Below are 20537 nucleotides of genomic sequence, written 5' to 3' on the forward strand. Positions count from 1 at the left end.
AGCATTCATCCTTGAACTGAAATTTGGTTTATTTTCCCAATAAACTGAAAAGCATATTTTCTCTGCTCCAAATCCATACCATTAAAATCCGAGCTGAAAAATTTCTAGAGCTGGATAAACAGTGGCTGGATAAACGGGTACTCCCAGAAAGTGGATATTAAGTTTGCACAGTTGATAGTTCACACTAGAAAGGTTATAATATATGAAAAATGAGATTATATTTAGGGTAGTAAGAATCCAAAATTCCTCAGGCTGTTGACACAGATGCAATGAAGGGAGCCAGGCAAGAGTCTGACTGCATCCTTTACAACTAAGTTGTGCACACACAATTACTTCACAGCACTCTGACACATTACATTTAAACTCTGTACCAAACCAATAAATCTTACAACAGTCTATTTTTTTTTTTCCATCAACATTGTCTTGGGCAAGACCTATGCGACCTAGAAAGGAAAACCTGTAGCAGTTTATAAAAATTTCCGGTGCTTTGGTAACTTAATTTACCAAAGACAGAAGACACCTGATACAACAAATGAACACTTTTTTCTTGAAAACTATATCTTATGTATTGTCTGAACTAAAACAAATAACCTTAATGGTAATTTTAAATATAACAAGAACTGGAAATGTTATTTTCTGATTTTCAGCTTTTATGCAAAACCATCACTAACATTGAAAATACACACCCTTCCATATAAATCAGCAAAAACTTTTTCCTCTTGAAATCTATAATAGAAAGTGCCTTCCCTGTGCTAATACACGTATCTATAGTAGAAAACTGGAACACTCATTTATTGTGTGCTTACAGTAAATATCTGACATGTATTTCAATGTGGAAGGCCTATTAGCAATTTTGATAAAGACAACAGTCACATCTTTAAAAAACACCAATCCCATTTCTCTTTACCACCCACGGCTTTCTAATTAGTGACGCAGGTTCAAGCCTGTGCAGGTGTTTGGGTTTGTTATTTTTCTCTCTGTCAAATTTCATAGATATCATGCCTGAAATTAATATAGTAATTTTAAAACAAAACTAGTCCAAATTTGCACACTTTCTGAAGATAAGTCCCTCTCATATCAAAACAATTGCTGCCCTACTTCTGTTGTATATTTATGCGTACTATTCTCCTATGCATGACTAGCAAATTCCTTGAATGAAAAACTGTTGTTATTCTTAGGAAAGGCATTTTGACACCTTCCTGTGACTGTCTCTTGCTTATACCACACTGGAGATCTACACTTTCCATTTTTGAGTGAGACCTGAAGAAAATATGACAGTAGCAGGTGGTAGCAGTTCTGCTATATTTAGTTCCAATTAAGTATTCTCTTTAGAGACATTTGCATGACATTTACTGATTTTAGAGCCTCAAAAGCCATTAGGAGTTCACAGAGGGAAATAGTAAAGTAGTAGCTATTCGCAATTCTGAGGTTATTAACAATGTGTTTTTATAGAAGAGTGACCTGGGAAGAGACAGGAAGGCAAGGGCAAATAAACAGCAGGGGCACGAGACAGACAAGCTGGATACAGTCAAATCCCTGGAACAAGATGGGATTCGCCCAGGAAGGCTGAAAGAGCTGGCTGTAATTTTTGAATTCAACTGTCTCATCTGCAAAAAAAAAAACTATAGTGATGAGGGGAGGTGCCTGACCAGTAAAAAAAATAGAAAAATCCAATGCTATGGTCAGCTTACCTTTAGGAAAGGTAAAGTAGGCTATGTGTGTCCAAGGAACAAAGTGATCAGCATCACCTCAGACCCTAGAAAGATCACAAAACATCTACTATTAGGTTCTGTTCTAAGCTCATGAAGGATAAGAGCATCTGGAGTAGCTGGCACATATTTACAAAGGGCATGACCAGCACAAAAGCTTTCTGTAATAAACAGTGATTATGTGATGAGAAGAGACTGGTGGACATATTCTGCTTTGTTGTTTTTAAAGCTTTCAACACCATCTCTGACATAATTCCATTTGGAAACTGAGAAAACACAGAGCTCACTTTGGAAAAAATAACTACTAGATGGAGTGAAAATTGGCTGGATCGCCAAGCACAAGTACTAGTGATTATTGACTTAATTTCAGCTGACAGCCAGCAGCAATCAGAGGGTCCCAGAGGTCAATTCTGTGCCCCATATGTATTCAGCATCTTCATCAGCCACTTGGGTGATGGCAGAGTGTACCCACAGACAAGGCTGTTGGCACAGTGTTTCAATCCAAGTAGTAGCACTGCTGGTAAGAGCTTAAAGTGACTCCAAGTGGAACAGTGCACTGCCATTGCATAGAAGTGAAACAATATATTGGTCTTTGCTAAGAGGAATATGCCTAAAAGATAAAGGAAAGCTGCCGTCACTCTGCATTTGTCATTGATGAGGTTACACCAAGAACGCTGCACACAATTTTGCCTTCCACCTGGTTCCAGAGGCATATAGAGAAAGGGGAGAAGTTCGGCAGATGTCTGCCATTATGATCAGGAAGTCAGAGCACATGCACTGTGAAGAAAGGATAAGGGAATAGGGTTGTGCAATCCAGAAAAGACTGAGGGGAAATCTAACAAATGCCTATGGCTATTTGAAAACCAACTACAAAGACAAAAGAACTATATTCTTTGTAGTAGTACCAAACAACATAGCAACATGAAGTTGCCATAAATTAGGTCTTTGAAGTTTTAGGCTGAAAGAAATTCATTAATAGGGTAGTGCAGTTACCAGCACAGCACAACATTGGAACAGGTTGCATAGGGAGGTCAAGGCACATCTGTCCTTGGAGATTTTCAGTGCTCTGCTAGACACAGTTATTGCTGACCAGACCTTATGTTGGCAACAGTCCCACTTCAAATGGGAAGTTGAACCAAATGACCTTCAGAGTTGCTAAATCTCATTGGTTTTTTTGAAAAACGTACCAAATTTTACAGGTTAGTTAAGGTCTGAGATTAAAAAAAAAAAAAAAAAAAAAAAAAAAAAAAAATCAGAAAAGAAATTTTATAGAAAGAAGGCCACCCAAAAAGTGTTGTGACATTGCAGATATTCTACTGGTATTTAGGAGCCTTAGGGATGTTTTGTGAAATCCAAAATGGAATTTCTGCAACTGTAATGTAGTATGCACAATCTTATGCTGGCACAACACTGAATGTCATGCTTCAGAAACAGATAGCAAAATAAAACAGTTATTTAAGGCGATTTTTTTTTTTTTTGCTTCTCTTTTGCTTCTTTTTTTGCTGAAATACAGACAATTTATTTTTTATGTACTGTTCACACAATAAACCTAGTACCTAATATGAGGCTTTACAGGAAAAGTGGCAACATTCTATCATGTTCACAAAATCTTGAAAGAAAGAATGAGGCACTAAATGAAGAAACACAAATCTGCAAACTCATCAAGTGCAAATAAAAAATAAATTGTGAAAAGGTTTCAGTTACCCAACAACTCATTATTATAAAACTTCTTCTGGGATTTAAAACCATTGAGTAAAGATGTTCCTTTCTCTTGCAGACATATTGCATTGGAAGTCAGATTTTGCACCCTGTAGTTAAAAATGGGAAAAAAAAGTCTGCTCCTTTTCTTAAGTCTCAGGATGTCGTATTTGCCCCAAACTACTCAATATACACTAAATAAAGCTACCAGGTTTTTTTCATATCTGAAGACAGAAAGTTTGCTCCATTCTGCTCCACTTCAGATAATTTGTTTCTTAGAGTGAGTGAGCACCAAGCTGCCTGTGCTCGTAGGAACAGACATGACTGGCCTACACAAAGTCTAGGCAAGGAATTTTCCAGGATGCCACTGCACTTCTGTTTGCCAAAACTCCATTTAATAACTTCAGTTGTCATCCACGTTTTTGGATAGCACTCCACACAAGATGTGTAGTAGGGTTTATAAGACTTTCTATGCATTGTGTAGAACTAAGGCACAGTAAATAAATTCATCCGTTTTCCCTCTTTTCGTTCTGCACACATTGTCCAATAAGTATTACTTTGGATGCCTTTCTGATATACATTTGTTGCAAAATGGCAAATGATGCAAATAGAAAATCAAATCCCAATGACTAGTCTGAAGCTTGAAGTTTCTTTCTCATAGAAACAGCTGAGATGGGAGTGTTTCCAGAGGTTTTGGCAAATTCTGGCTGTTAATGTAAATTTCTAATCACAGTAATAAAGAAAATTTGAAACTGAAGACTGGCACAGTGGTTGCTTGCAGTTTGGCTTCCTGTGGACATGACTTATTAAAACAGCTGTGGTTCAGGCTCTCTTTTGCAATGTTAGTGTTATCCATAAGATAACAAGATTATACTACTCTGTCAAATTTCATTCCTTCACCTGCTCCTTGATACAACTGTCTACTTTAAGACACAAAATGGAAAGATGGTTATTAACATTCAGAAAGGCAGTGTCAGTGAGGGGGCCTTCTCACTCAGTCTGTGATACAACGTGAACTGATTCTGATGACTTCCACCATCTTTGAAACAGATCCTGCCATATGACTGGGAAATCTGTAGTGTGTCAGCTATAGACAAATGCAACCAGCTTGGCCAACAAACTAGGATTGCTGATATTCAGCAGTCTGTAAGTCCATTATGTGTACTACACCTACAATGGGAAAAAAATACAGCTCTTATCACAGAATCATAGAATGGTCTGTGTTGGAAAGAACCTTTAAAGATCACTTAGTCTAACACTCCTGCCACCAGCAGGGACACCTTTCACTAGATTAGGTTACTCAAAGACTCATCTAACTACCTTGAATGTTTCCAGTCATGGGGCATCTTCAGCTTCTTTGAGCAACCTGTTTCAGCATCTCACCACCCTCATTGTAAAAATATCTTCCTTATTTCCAACCTAAATCTACTCTCTTTAAGTTTAAAACCAGTGCCCCTTGTCCTGGCACTGCAGGCACTGGTAAAAAGTTGCTCTCCAGCTTTCTAATAGGACCCTTTTATATATTGCAAGATCACAACAAGTTCTTCCTGGAGCCTTCTTTTCTCCAGGCTGAACAACCCTGACTCCCTTTCAGCCTGTCCTCATAGGAGAGGTGTTTCATCTCTCTGATAATTTTTGTGGTCCACCTCTGGACTTCTCTCACAGGTTCATGTCTTTCTTGTACTGGGGACCCAGTACTCCAGGTGAGGTCTCACCAGGGCGGAGTAGAGGGGCAGAATCTCCTCCCTCGACCTGCTGGCCACACTGCTTTTGATGCAACCCAGGACGCAGTTGGTTTTCTGGGCTGCAAATGCAAATTAGCGGTTAGTGTCCAGTTTTTCATCCACCAGTATCCTGATGTCCTTCTCCACATTCATCCTCTAATTTATATTGATACTTGACATTGTCCTGACCCATGCGCAAGAATTCGCACTTGTTGTTGAACTTCATGAGGTTTGCACAGGTCCATTCCTCAGGCCTCTCAAGCTCCCTCTGGATGTCATCCCTTCCCTCCAGTGATTCAACTAAATCACTCAGCTTTGTTTCATCTGCAAACTCACTGAAGTGGCACTCAATTCCACTTTCTGTGTTACTAATTAAGATACTAAACAGTTTTTCTCTCCCAGTACAGACCCTGTGGGACACAACTCATTACTGGTTTTCACTTGGATATTGATCCATTGACTATAACTGGGTGCTGCCATCCAGCCACTTCCTTATGCATCTAACAGTCCTTCAATGAAACCCATACTTCTCTTTAGTGGCAGGAATGTTGTTGAGGACTGTGTCAAAGGCTTTACAGAAGTCCAGATAGATGATATCCATAGCTCTTCCCTTGCCCAATTGTGCAGGTACTCCATTACAGAATGCCATTAGATTATTCAGATATGATTTATGTTACAAATGTTCATGCTACAAATGATTTTGGAAAGCTAAAGCAATTGTTTAAAATGAATGAAAAACTTAAGTTACTTAAGTGCTAATCTTTACAATTCCTTGGATTTCACCTCAGCCTTCCTAAGAAGCTTTGGCAAGTTGTTAGGGTTTTTTTAAATCTAAAAGATCATCTGATCTTTCCAAAGCCTTGCTCACTCTCACACTGATTTTTTTTTTCTTTTTCTTTTTTTTTTCTTTTTCTTTTTTAAGCTGTGAAAAGCAATGCTGAAAATGGAACAGATCCTAAAGTGTATTGAGATCAAAGAAAATTATTCAGTAGGCTGGGCATTGCTTAGGATCATCAGTAAGCATAAACTTGTTCTGAAAAGTCTGTTTTTTTGACCTCAGCAGTTGTTTTTTTATTCATATATTAATCACATGGACAGATTTAATGAAAACAACATTTTGCGTACTCATCTACTTATTTTGTATCTGTGAAATTACACAATTCACCTGAAATCTTATTTCATTGTGGTTAGAAAGCTCTTACTAACTCTTTGGTATTCATCGATTCAACAAAAATCTCTAACTCAATAGTTTAGGGATAATACCGCATAACTTTATATCAGGGAACACCTGTGTTTTCATTAATATATATGTTATAATGTCGATTAAATTTTAAAATGGGAAATAAAAGGAAATGATGGGAAATTAATAGCCCAGAATGAAATTCTTTTTATGTCCCTGGCACAAAACAATGTAACATCTCCTACATTACTTATGAGTGTTTTGGACATTAAATCTACCCTGAAAGTTTATGCATTTGCCTGTCTCTGTCATTTTAATCTGGGAAACTGTTCTTATCATGAAACCTAACAATTTTGACAACTTTCAGTTCTGGCAAATCTGTCTTTTCAGATGGAAATCATTCTGTCTCAAATTTCCTAACCTGATTAAAATGTTATTACTTTCATTAACACCCTACTCTTCATGGAGAATCTCTCTGCTTATTTTCAGTTAAAAAATTGAGGACTTCATATAAATGGTAAAATGGATTAGACAAAAGATATATAGAAGATCATTTATTTGAGCATGGAAAGATTAATTTCACAGTTTCTATTTTTTTTTACAGATAACTTGATGGAAAAAAAGTCAAAGGCTCAAAATGTAGACTTTCAAGGGATTAATTCAGATCAGAAATAGGCAGAAATTGGTTATATGTAAATAGCAAATAAAGGCAATGAAAATGGAATAGCAGACCAATATCATCCAGAATGTTAAATATACATGTCAAGAGCCTCATGTTTTGAGGAAGTCTTTCTGAGTTCATCCACACAGTGTATTCTATTCTGGAAAAAATCTGCACATCAAAATATAAGCAATTACCTTTTGTGCTATAACAATAATGTATCCAATATTAATAAATCATGACCATTCCTTGTTACAAGTTATACCTTAAACTGTCAAGAATCAAAAATACTTTCCACTATATTGAAGGAAATTTGGTTTCCAAAGATTGATCTACGTTATTCTACATTTATTGTTTTCAGGCTTACAATATTTAAAAAGTAAGTGTTAAACTCTGGTTGTATAACAAACTGGCATCTTGCTTTGACACCCAATAGTCAGTAAATGTCTCTTGTTCCCTACTAAAACATTTGTAAAACAGGTGATACTCAGGAAGAAGCTAAATCAACAATGCCACCTGATCGCTCATGAGCTAAGCCTGTGTGCCAAAACAACAGCTCATTGCAGCATAGTTTTAAATACATGGAAAAGCATTTGGAAATCAGCCAATTAATTTCCTGAGGAACTGAAGGAGTGAAGAAATCTTCTGTATTTTCCAATATACCTACAGAATTTAATGTCTCCCTGTAGAGAGGCACAGCACCATGCCTCCTCACAAACCCGTAGAGGCCATATTTCATTCCTGTCAGGTGAAAAAAAGAAAAAAAGAAAAAAAAAAAAAAACAACAAAAAACAATTGGATCTTACTATGCTCAGTTACCTTATCCAAACCTTTTTTTCCTTCTTTTCACCACAGCAGCAGTAATTCCATATGACATCCTTATCAATAGCAGGAGATTGGATAAATCAGATTAACAGTGAAGCATCCCCTTATTCAGTAAAACTATTACTATTAATATAATAATATACAAAGCACAAGGCCCTATTAATTAAAAAGAAAAATCAGGGAATTTTTAAATACTCTTTCACGATCTGTTTGAAAGTCTCTTTCTTCTTGGAGCTGCACAGTTGAGAGTAACTTCCCCAGTCCTACTTTTGGTCCATTTTTTTTAACGTGTTAGGACTGTCTTACCTTCCCCTTGAAGAGTCTGGTATTCCCTTATATTTTGAAAGGCATAGTTTATTTATATTAAATTAATTAAAAGCCAGCAAACTACCCTTTTTGTTGGTAATTTTTCGTGAGTCCTGCTAAGGAGACAGGGTGATTTCTGTGTCATGTTGCCTTCTTTGTCCATCCCTCAAATACTAGGAATACACTCTAGCTGTGATTCCAATGACTGACACTTACCTACTGAGTTACTTTCTCTGTCTTTGTGCAGAAGTACTGAAAAACACAAAGGAAGGATTTGTCATGTTCTGTTTATCAGGGCCCTTCTTAATCTGGTGCAACTCCAGGTGGTTCCCATGAACAACTGTTCAGAAACCTAGTTGTTACTTTGTTTCATTACAGTTTTGCTTTAAGACACTTCACATAATTGCAGTTTCATTTCTTTACAAAGTTAAATGACAATAGTTAATTTTAATTTGGATTCCAGGGTACATGGAGCTAAGAGGATTTGGATTTTGAAAAGAATGAATTATTTCAATTTAGTCAAATGCATTTAGTGCCAAGCAGTCTTTGGCACACATGTTCAGTGAAAATTCTATGGTAATATATGCTATTTAAGTATCAGGGACATATATGTCAGCACACTGTCCTCTTGCAAAACATACTTTGAGGGCACTGGTGCATGCAGAAAGGACAGAGGAAGAGCATTCTCTTCTCGCCCCCTGCTTTTCCCAAGAAAAATCAGCTTTGTGGGTGCTATTTTTGAGGACTGTCTGATTTGTTTGTTTTTTTTTTTCCTCCATGTATTGCATCGATTCGCATCAACAAGCAGGAATCAAAACTTGGGTTTTGTTATTTTTTTTTTAACCTACTTAGGGTTTTGATATGCTGTATTGATAAGAACTATCACTGAATTTTATTCCTGGGTGTTGATTTTTGAAGTGATAATATGTTACATTCTATATAACTTGGAAAAAATGACAAGGATTTTGCCTAAAATAACTAACAATCCCTATGAATTCAGTCCTACTATGAATAGTCCATATGAACTTTGTGCCTATCACAGTATCCTCCTGACTAAAAGCCACCCTAAAAGCCACCACACAGTATCTCAGCCTTCTTATTCATCACCTGAACAATTCTAACTGTTAAATTTAGATATTTTTTCAACATTTTGGTGATGGTCTCAGCTACTTTTTTTTTTTTTTCCCCCAGAAAGAGTTATCTAGTTTTCTCAGATAATATTCTCACTACATGTTCTAAGTTTATGAAAATTTCTTCAAATTGGTCTTTCATAACTTTTTTGTGTGTGTCTGGATTTTTTTGTTGTTGTTGTATGGTTGTTTTGGTTTTTTTTTACTGGCAACATGTTAAGAGCTGTATAACATAGAAAAATGTCAAGGATTTTGTCTAAAGTAACTAACAGTGTACATGAACACAGGCACTGAGACAGAAAAATGAAGATTTTTCTTCACTTTGTATTTATTGACCAGTTTTCTGAAGATGCTACCCTCTAACATCAGAAAATGTCTGCTTTTTAATGCACTGACTGGAGTATATCTGTTTAAGTAATGGATATTAAAGAACTAAAGCTAAAGGTTTAGGCTGTAGTTCGTTATTTCCTGAGATACAACAATTTCACTGTTTATGTGGGATCAAGTTTTCACAGTAGGGATTTTATAATACTAGATAAGCCGCACACACATGTGAGAACACAAACACATTCGTACATGCACACAATATTCATTTGGTGCTTTATGGCTTTGATCCTTTACCAAAATGATCTGAAAAATACAAGAACATGCACATTTCCCCTTTTAGTAGGTCTCATTGTATTAAGGCAATCGAGAATGTATGACTGACAAAAAATCAACAGTTATAACTGTGCAGAGAAGCTTAAAACACTAGTAAATTGTTCACATTTCCCAGAGATAATTCATTAAATTCTAGGTTGATTACTTTTTCCATGAACTTCAATGTAAATATGTTGTTAAGATGAAGGTAGCTGTCTTTCCTGGTCTGTGGTAGGAAACAGCAGAGCACATGCTCACAAAACACATACTCATATCTCAGAGACCTAAGGAAAGAGAAACACAGGAAATGAGAATGGTTCTCCATCAGTATCAAAGAAAGCTTGGTGAGAGCAATCTCAGAAGGTTTTACTCAGTCTGCTTCCTTTAGATGGTCTGTAAAAGAAACAAGTACTATGGGACAACTGCAGCATGTCTATAGAGGGAAATAGTGCTAAGGGTTTTTGAGAAAAAAAGAGTCGTAAAACTATCTCTGCTTGATTCCTATGGACTGCCTGCCAACATTCTTAACTGTGGTTGTTGGATCACATGTTCTCGTTTGCCTTGGAAGGAGAACTAATTAATGTGATCGCAAATGCAAACCAAAGCACAGTAAATGGAGGTGGTCAGGAGGTTTGCTTCATAACCACTCTGAAACTTTAATGCATTAGGAATCCTTGTGCAAATGTAGCACAGCTGACAATTAAGTACCACAGCCTCAGCATAGGGGTCCCTTTTGAACTCATTATCATATTTAACAAGAACCACATATCACAAAATTATGATTTTAAACTGAATCCCCAGGGAAAAGAAGATTAAAATTCAGATATGAAAGGTTGTTTCCTCACCTTCGTGGTTATGAAGGTGGTCTAGTAATGAGAAAGGTCTCAAGCTGTGTTATGTACAAAAAGAAGTCCCACTCTAAGAAGGACATATTCTTTCCTCTTTGATGCTCCTTAGGGTTTTCCCATTAGCACAAGACTAATATAACTGTGTTAGAAGATTTTGATTTGGAATTATTTGAAGGAGAAAGGTGAAACCAGTCCTTACAGAGTCAGCCCCAGTAGGCTCAGTACTGATGTCAGTTCAGGCATTAGGCTTCTCTAAAACTGCTGCTTTCATGTTCCCAGACAACAGAAAGCTAACTCCTGAAGTAATTGTGATTTTAAGGTACTAGAAATCAATCAGTGTTATCAATCCACAGATAGATGGCAATATCTTGCTAAGAATGAGAATGTCTTCCACCCTGTTGAGGATCAGCAGCTTTGAATTATATTACTGGCTTCTGTATTTCAATGATTAGTATATGTAGCTCTTTTCTTGCCTCTTCTAATTTCCTAGTGCACTGCTCAGTGTAATTTCTTGCAATTTTTCATCAATATTTTATTTGGAAACATAAAACTCCAATGTCAGGGGTTTTGGGGTTTTGTTTGTTTGTTTGTTTTTCTCAAAATATCAAGTTGAATAACAATTAACAAATCTTCATGGGCAGTAGTCCAGTGCCCTGGTGTACTAGGATACATGAATTGTGTGTACTATTTAAACACACTTTTGACTTTCCAGGGAAATAATCTAGCCAAAGTCTTGAAGTACCCAGACACATCTTCTATGCTTAATATATATGTGAAAAACTGTCTTCCATATGCTATATCATATTGATATCACAAGCACAAAAAAACTCTCAACACCTTCTGGAAGTAGTCCATTCTTACAAGATTAAGCCAATGATATATAACATGATGGTAAGATGAAATACGACTGCTAAACCTGGCACCTGAAATTCCTTTTCTAATGAATGAACATTCTCAGTTTGGAAGCTTGCTCTATTTTTTTGCTCTCCTTTCAAATACTTTCAAGCTCTAAGGGTAACAATAAAGCCTCTCTTTACAACAATATTGGGAAGGAGAACCAAGAACCTGAGAAAAATTAGTTTTGGGAATTGGGGGATGAAATACATATCTATGCAAGGCAACATATCAGTCAACACCCTTTTTTTTTTTTTTTTTTTAAATCGTTGACTTAACACAAGCTTAAGAACTAAATTAAGAAGACATTTGTAAGCCAGACTTTCCAAAATGCTGAGCTTCTAACAACTCCCATAAATTCTTGCAGGACCTTGCTGAATTCAAAGTACCAAAAACCCTTATATTAATGTCTAAAAATACATTCAGAATTATAGCTTCACACATCTATTTTGAAAAATTATATTCCTCAGCTAAATTAATCATAGGTGATACAGTCTTGACTTACTTCATTGTGAAGGAATGAATAATTAAATAATTACTAGCTGAGAAGTGAACACAAATTTATTTCTGGAATGTATCAAGCATCTAGTTCACAGAAAAACTTGTTGTCTCTCTGTCTTCCTGGAAACTGCTCATTGAAGTAGGGGCAATAAAAGCACCATTTTGAAGCTTCACAATACAATTCAGTTTGGTTGTGTGATGGTGTTGTTTGGTTTGGCTTGTTTATCCAAGTGCATACATGTTATGGTGTTATGAATCACTTCACAAAATATTGAGTATTTCTTAGTTATTTTGTAACTAACTTTGAATTAGGATATTCATGAAACTTACTAATGATCACTGAAAATAAAACTTTTTTCTCTCCAACATACGCAGGTTTGATCTTACATCTTCGAATATACTGCATTTCATTTTCATTCAGAAAGTAAGGTAGTTAAAACCTCACCAAGGCATCATGAAAGTCTTGACAATGTTGCCTGAATATTTGATTTATTTTCTAGATATAATAATTATTTTCAAAATAAGTCTTGGGTCCTGTCAACTGCTTAATGACTTTACAGCTATTTCTTTCAATATCTACTGTTTTCGGTTTTAATAACTTCCATTTTATTTCTATGTATTTCTGTTTCTACCTTGCAAACTACAGCTCTTGGAAGATGATAAAAAATCCCTAATGAAAAATAAACACCCTATCTTCAATGAGCAAAAAATTCACAAAACTTCTATTCTCACTATATGCCAAAGTTCATTACAAAATCATGAAAGAAATTTCATAGGAAGAAGGAAAAATAAATAAGTAGAACTGTAAATTTTTAAACGAGATGCAGAAAAATTATGCTTCAGATTGGAGTCCAGAATCTATGTCTTTCTACACTGACACATAAAATTCTGTTATTTCTAAAAATGTTACTGGCAAACCTTTCTTGCTGTATCCTGGTGTTACGTAGCAATGAATAATTTCTGGATTTTCACATCTATTTCTAATGAGAACAACAATTCTTTATGGTTGTTCAAAGCATGCAGATTTCCCCAAAGTCATCCTGTCCAAACATCCAGTACTGTTGGTAATAGCTGTTTCCCCTCACTACAGACTTAAGAGGCCACTACTAGAGATGACATATGAAACTTTTTCCTGCTCCACTCTCCTTCCACTGGTACCCTGGGGTCATTTCCAAGTTCTGTTTAGCTTGTACTGCATTTTGGAACAGGAAGCTCTTGACTGATTTCAAATACAGATCTCTAGGCATTCTGGCACAATGTGTTGCCACCAAGATAGTCAAATTTAATGAACTAAGAGTAAAAATGCAAATTAAAGAAATTATATCACAAGATTATTCAGAGCATAATTCTATGAACATTTATACCCTCTCACCTTCTATCTAAACATCTCTTGAGTAAAGAAGACCTTCTACACATGTAGATGCAGTATTTACCTCAACGGAAGCAGGGAATTTCTGAACTTGTTTAATTAATATTACTTGGAAAAAAAATCAGAAACTGTAGGCTTTTTTTGGTTTTGTTTCCTTCTTTTTCCTCTGACTGACTTACATTACTTTCTAAAATTATACACCCTCTCAGAAAACAGACCTCTTTTGTGAGTTTCATTTTAATGATATCCCAGATGCCTATTGCACAATAAAATAAATGCAGGTTCATAGTCCCCCACTCTTTCATGAAGAATAAGATGAAATCATTAGGCTATGAAAGATCTGCTAAGAAGAGAATTTTCAAGAGTTAGGTACTTTGTCTGATACAGAAAGTTAATGCATTAGAGAAATTGTAGCATGTGAAAGGAAGAAAAATAAGAAAAAAGGGGTGCACTGAGTGAATGCTTTCTGTACAGTCTGATGATTAGTTTACATTGAATTAACTGAAACATTAATTTCTCCTGAAAGTGTCTTCAGTGACATGACTTTAAACAAGCAAACCAAACTCAGTACTACTTAAGAAATAAGACAAAATAAGTATCTCTACTACTGTTAATAACTTTACAGCTTGTTCCTCTTTTCTCTTTTCTTTCTGTATACCTACTTTTTTTCTTGAAACAAAATACCAAAATAGACAAAGTAGAGAAAGCATAGTTAAACAGTCTGAAGTAAAAATTTTTATTAAAAATATATAGTCTTAAGTTTAGCATAGGGTAATAACATTTGAAAGTAAAAGAATTGAATAATATAACAGATAAAAAAGGATTTTTTTATTTTTATTTATTTATTTATTTATTTTTTTACTTTAGCTGAGTATTTCATATATCTCTGAGTTGAAATGAAATGTAAGTCATTGGAGGTATGTGTCTCACTCTTACTTGTCAACACTAAAATGCAATCAAAGACTCTTTCTGCTCTTATGCTAATCTCTGTGGGAACTTAATTCCCTTCAAAATTCTATTCAGCAATAAATTATTTAAAGTGTGGCACATGACGTTGACATTTTTTTTTTATTTTATATGCATCATTAAACCTCAGAGTAACTATTGGAACTAATTATATTCATCACTGTTACCCAGTGAACAACTTTCTTGCCTCACAGCTCTTTGAATAATGTAAAACAATGTTGATCCTGAACAAGATTTTTCAATTTGGACCAAAAAGCACTTAGGTTCAAACAAATGATAATGCAACTTAGGTATATTTGAGATATGCGGTTATCTGTTCATGTCTCTAAGGAACAGTTTCAGAAGCTATTGAAATTACTGGAAATCTTTCCCTTAACTCCCATTGTTTTGCATTCAATATTGTATGGTATCAGTTCTGCTTATATTTATTTGTGCTTATATCCATTCCTTAATTATCTTTACTTTCTACCTCTTGATTTTGGTGTGGTTTCCTCCAAAAGATGGAAAGCTTCACAAATTCAATTATTGGTCTTTCTTTAGCAAACAGGATGAATCAAGCCCTTTATGTTGAACCTGTTTTTTGAGGACTAGAGAAGAACTTCCTTAAAAACCATCATTTCTCTTTTTCAAAGAGACATCAAAATACAGTTACATTTCAAAATCTCCTGCTCTTATTAGCAGTATTCCTCTTAATATAGTTAAGTTACAAAATATCTTTTTTTTTTTTCCATAACATTACAGTACGAGGTCAAGATCAACTATTAATCCTCTAAAATCCACAGGTCCTAATTTTCCAGGGTGCAACCCACAGCCTTTTGGTCTGATTGCATTTCTTATTTTCCAGATAATTTTAGGGAGTTGGACTGACCTCATTAGGCTATTCAGGTCTGCATGGTTGCCTTGTTTCCATACATATATCCCTACTTCCCTTGTTTGTGTTCAACCTACACCATCATGTATAGATGTCCAGTACTGTTCTGCCCATTTAAATGTTTTTTTCTTGCCCTTTTTGACTAGTGTTGTTATATTCATACCAAATAATGATGGCAATTTTAATATTATTTCAGTATAATTCTCCATAGAAACAACTATAAGATCTACAGTTCAATGAAAACACTTCATCAAGTGTGTCTGAGATCAATCATCAAGCCATCCCTAATCAACTGAGAAGTTGTCTTACTGAGACTACTAAGTAGTGTTGATCTTTTTAAGTCTAATGTAAGAGTAAAGCTAATCTCTCACAGTGCATGAACATAATACACGTAGATATTTACCTCTATTCACTAAAACTTATAATCTAAGAAATATGTCCTCTTTGAGAAATCCTGTTTATAATTAAAAAATAATAATAATAATTTTTAAAAAGTGGACTCTTCTTTATGGTGTTATACTGTAACTTTTTATAATTTGAATATATTATCACCTTTTTCATTTATTGGTAGGGACTTATTTCTGCCCAAGCCATCATCCTACTTCTTAAGAATAAAGCATATATTTGTGCAGCAGTATTTGAAGTCACCCAGCACTACAGAAAAATGAACATGTCGTGCCATATATATTCTTATCCTGCTCTTTAAGAATGCCTGGTACCAAGTGTTTCAAGACCTTTTGATTTAAAATATTTATCTTCTCACTAGGACAGAAATGGGAAACTGCCTAAATATGAAGGGCAGCCATGCAGGACCACCAAACATAGACAGTAAGGGAAAAATAGCACTAACTTCATTCTATGATGCATAGGTCTCTGGGTGGTTGGTGTATTTCTTCCCTGAGTAACTAAGAAAAACAAGCCTGTAGTCAGTAAGTTTAAGTTCACTAAAAAAGGAAATGTATTTCCACCCAACTTTCTTTCTGGGGAAGTGGAGACTGAGAGACTCATAAATAGAATCATATTATCTACCAGTTATGATTCCTGAAATGAAGACAGCAACTATGAAAGGATTATAATCTCTCTGAGTCATGAGTAGAATATAGAAGAGACACTCATTGCATCTGCAATAATCTGTGTAAATACATTGAAAAAGACTTTTTAGTATATTTACAGGGTGAAATCTAATGAAAACTAAACGGGAAGAAATCGTAATGTATTTATAGAAAGGCCACAAGGAGAATAAAGGACTAACTTAATCACATACATAATTTAGAGTAAGTTATTCACTCAAATGCCTCTTCCTATATAGTGCTTTTTCTGTTTTTCCATGGTATTTTAGGCTGAACAGTCACAGATGTCTCTTCTTTTAATATTAATAGAGAGGAAGCTTTCCTGGACACATGGTGCCTGACTCAAGCACAAATTGTTTATGACCATGTATGTATGTAGGTGGCATGCTGTTTCTATAAACACCCTAGTATAAAGTCATAAGGGATTTGAAGACACAGTGGGCTGTGGCAGCTGTTTGTCTTGTTATTTCTTTTATATTTTAATCTCTGGATATTTTTAGGTTTATTTAAGATTGACTGAATTTTTATATGCTACTTTTAGTTTTGAGTTAGAAAAGAAGCATAGCTGGAAGACATAACTGGTATCAGTTTTATCTTCTTCTCTATGTCTTTCTTGTCTTAGACCAATTCCAGAATTCTCTCACTGCTTCATCATTTTAGCTTGGTTCTTTTCTGTTTACAAAAGGATATCCTCTTTTTTACACCTTACATCAAAGGCAGCAGAATCATAGTTCATGCTCCCATTCATTAGCTTTTTAAATTCTATTTTAAGAATAACATTCTTAAGGAGAAATGAGACTGAGTTTCATCTTAAAGGTGGATAACTCAGTTGAAAATCAATACAAGCAGGCAGGAAACAAGAAAACCTCCATTATCGAGTAGGATTTGACTGCAATAGAGCTTAGATTTTAAAATTCAGACATATTTAGGAAGATTCTTCAATTTTGTTTGCACATGCTATAAAATGTATTATAATACTGTCGGAACATATGAATAAAGAGATACTAATAACCATAATTTGTATAAATTTTTCACTCAGCTAGAACATCAATCTTTAAATACATTCTTACAAAGATTGAAAAGAAATTTACATGCTGAATTGAAATATATCAGACTGACTCTCAGATCTGTTTTCTAGCGAACAGTGTGAAACACAGTGCAAGTATTAATGTTATATTCAGAAATTACATTGGTCTCTATTCACAGCTAAACTCCTCAAGGTTTTATTTACAAAATACAGCTACATTTTTCTTTGGTACATTTGGTGTACCAAAATATCACCTAGTTAGTACCCCCTTACAATGCATCTCCCAGAACTACAAATAAGATTGGATTCAGACAAAGACACAATACAGGAAGTGTTGTCTGATAAATGTATATCAACTCAAACAAATAGCAGATGCTTTCCTCCCCTCTGCTTACTGGTCAATTTGAGCAATCAGCTTCTGTTCTGTGAAAATTACATGAGTTGGAATTAAATTTCAATCTATATTGCAATTAAATTCCAACTAATAGTAGGTTGATCCAAGAGCTGCAGGGGTAACCCCCTCACCTCCTTAAAAACAAACAAACAGACAAACAACAAAACCTTTGTCAGATACAACTCAGATTTAATGCATTATTTTTCCTAGGGAACCATGTACTCTGGTAGTTTTAGTATCTTAGCAAACATTCATTTTTTATGATCACTGCAATTTGCACTGTGAGAAATTGATATAAAGCCAATTTATTTATTAAATATTCAATTCATACTCATTCGCTTCTTGTTATGTCCAATCTTCATACATTTCACATAATTAAGTATTTGTCAAGTTTGCATTTCCCAGGTTTTGAGTTAAATGCAAGTTTATCAGAGACAAATAATTCATAGTTTGGATTAAAGTTATTTTTAATCTGTCAGGTAATAATATTTTAACTAATAAATTAAACAGAACTGTTGTTACAGAGGCACCTCAAAAGTCAACTTTAGGCAGACAACAGGTTCCAAAACAGACTTCATTCTAGCCAGAAAAGTGCAGCAAGTAAACCAACTAGGAATAGGGTTTATACAATTATTTAGCACTCCAACAACATGAAATACAGGTTCAAATATCAGTTTCAGGAGATTATTGAGGTACAACAACATAAGAATAACGAGGATCCACAACGTGCACTCATACAATCACAAGAAACAAGAAGAGAGGCCTCTCTCTCCAGGGTACCCACAAGAAATAATCACTCGCCTGGGTTAGGCAAGGACACATTCAAAGATATATTCAGTAAATAACCACTCACCCCAGGAGGAGGTGAGGTGGTCTCAGTCTTAGGAAGTCTCCTTAGATGGTGTCCCAGTCTAAGGGGAGGGCTCCAGTTCACAGAGCCATTGGTCCAAGAAGACCATTCCAAGGGGGTTCTCGTGCGAGGAACTCATTTTATAGCCTGGTAAGATCTGGCTGTGAACATTACAACATGGTCCAGAAGCTTCTCTGGGCACTTCCTTTGTTAAGAATCCTGGCAATTGACTGAGGGTCCCACCCCTCCTGCTTCCCCCAGTTGAGTAAAGGTGAAGTCACCCTATCCCCGGGGAAGGGGAGGATGTGACTGTCAGCATTTTGGTACCACCCTAGATGTGCACATTTGGTCAGGCACAATGGAGTACAAAAGGTGCTAAGAGCCATCAACTGTCCTATTGAAGGCTCCAGATCTTAGTGGGATGTGCAACTGCCACAACAATATACACTGTCTCACACCTAAAATAATCCAGTGTATTAAAAAATGAAACACAAGACACTTAATATATATTTTATATTTCTGATTTATTTATTGGACCTCTATGGGTAGGCTTTCAGGACATGTCTTATTGCTTTGACATTTTTGTAATAAGATGTCATATTTATCCTATGCTTTGAGTAAATTCTTACCAAATTCTGCTTCCACCAGAATTTAATTTATCCTCAGACCTCACTGAAACTGGAAACACGTGTCTCTTCATATGAATGGTTATGGGCGATGATCAGAAATCCTGCTTAATGCCAAAGTACCATGTATTTTGAACCTAGAGGAAAGTAATCTACTGTAATTTACATTAAAAAAAAAAAAAAAAAAAAAAGGTAGCTGTCTTCCTTGAAAATCTTACCCTGTCATTGTAAATTAAATCAACTTCTGTTTGCTAATGATTATCCTTAAGAAAGTTCTGTCTTACCTTTGCTGCCCCTGTTTTCTCTTTATTTTTTTGGACCCCAGATGCTCATCAGTAAACTTAACCATAGAACTCAGAGCAGTAAGCATTTTTCTGTAATTAATTCTCTAGTTCTCTAGTTAACTTCGGTTAACTATCTGATAAGTATGGGTGTGTTGTGAGAGGTGAAGTGTCTGTACTCACTACTTCAACTATGGGCAAGTAAAGTGATAAGTTAGTGCACTTTATAACAATAAGAAGTCCCTATGACAGAATTCTATGCCACAAAGTGAAAAAAATCATGTTCTCTAGTTACTGCCACAGACCTCACTGCCCCAAGGCTGCTTCTACATACAAACTCAAGACACCACTACAATGTTGTCCCAAAAATAACACTCTCATAGCAAAACAAACAAACAAAAAAGAAAACAAACAAACAAAGAGAAAAGCAGTGAAAGCTTAGATTTTTTGGAGGGTTCAAGTTGTTTTTGATTTCTATAATATCAGGATTTCTTGGGAATTTTCTACAAAGTTCAAAAGTTCTGTAGAAAATATTGAATTTATCACAAGAAAAAAGTCCAAAATAAAATAGTAAAGAAACCTGGAACAATATAGTCAATTTACTTAACTGATTTTAGGACATTAATTTTCATGTAATTCAAAATTAATCTATTCTCTGCCAAATACTAAAGTGCCTTAGTAGAATAGAATAATTATCTTGCATCCATGGGTAGAAAAAGACTAAGTACTAAAAATATTATGTCCATGAAACAATGTTCCATCTTGGAGAAATACTAGTATTTCTAGGCTTTCAGACACTTGACCAGTAGATGCAGCTACTTCTCAACAAGGACAGAGTTCCGAAAGTCACATAAGCTTGCACTTTAATTAAGGTAGACTAAACTTGAAAACCAGCTAACACTTAATCATAAAACAACATCATAAAAATTGTCTGATACCTATAGACACTGAATACCCAAGTTCACCAG

This window comes from Nesoenas mayeri (assembly GCF_963082525.1).
Source record: "Nesoenas mayeri genome assembly, chromosome: 1".
Classification (NCBI taxonomy): Eukaryota; Metazoa; Chordata; class Aves; order Columbiformes; family Columbidae; genus Nesoenas; species Nesoenas mayeri.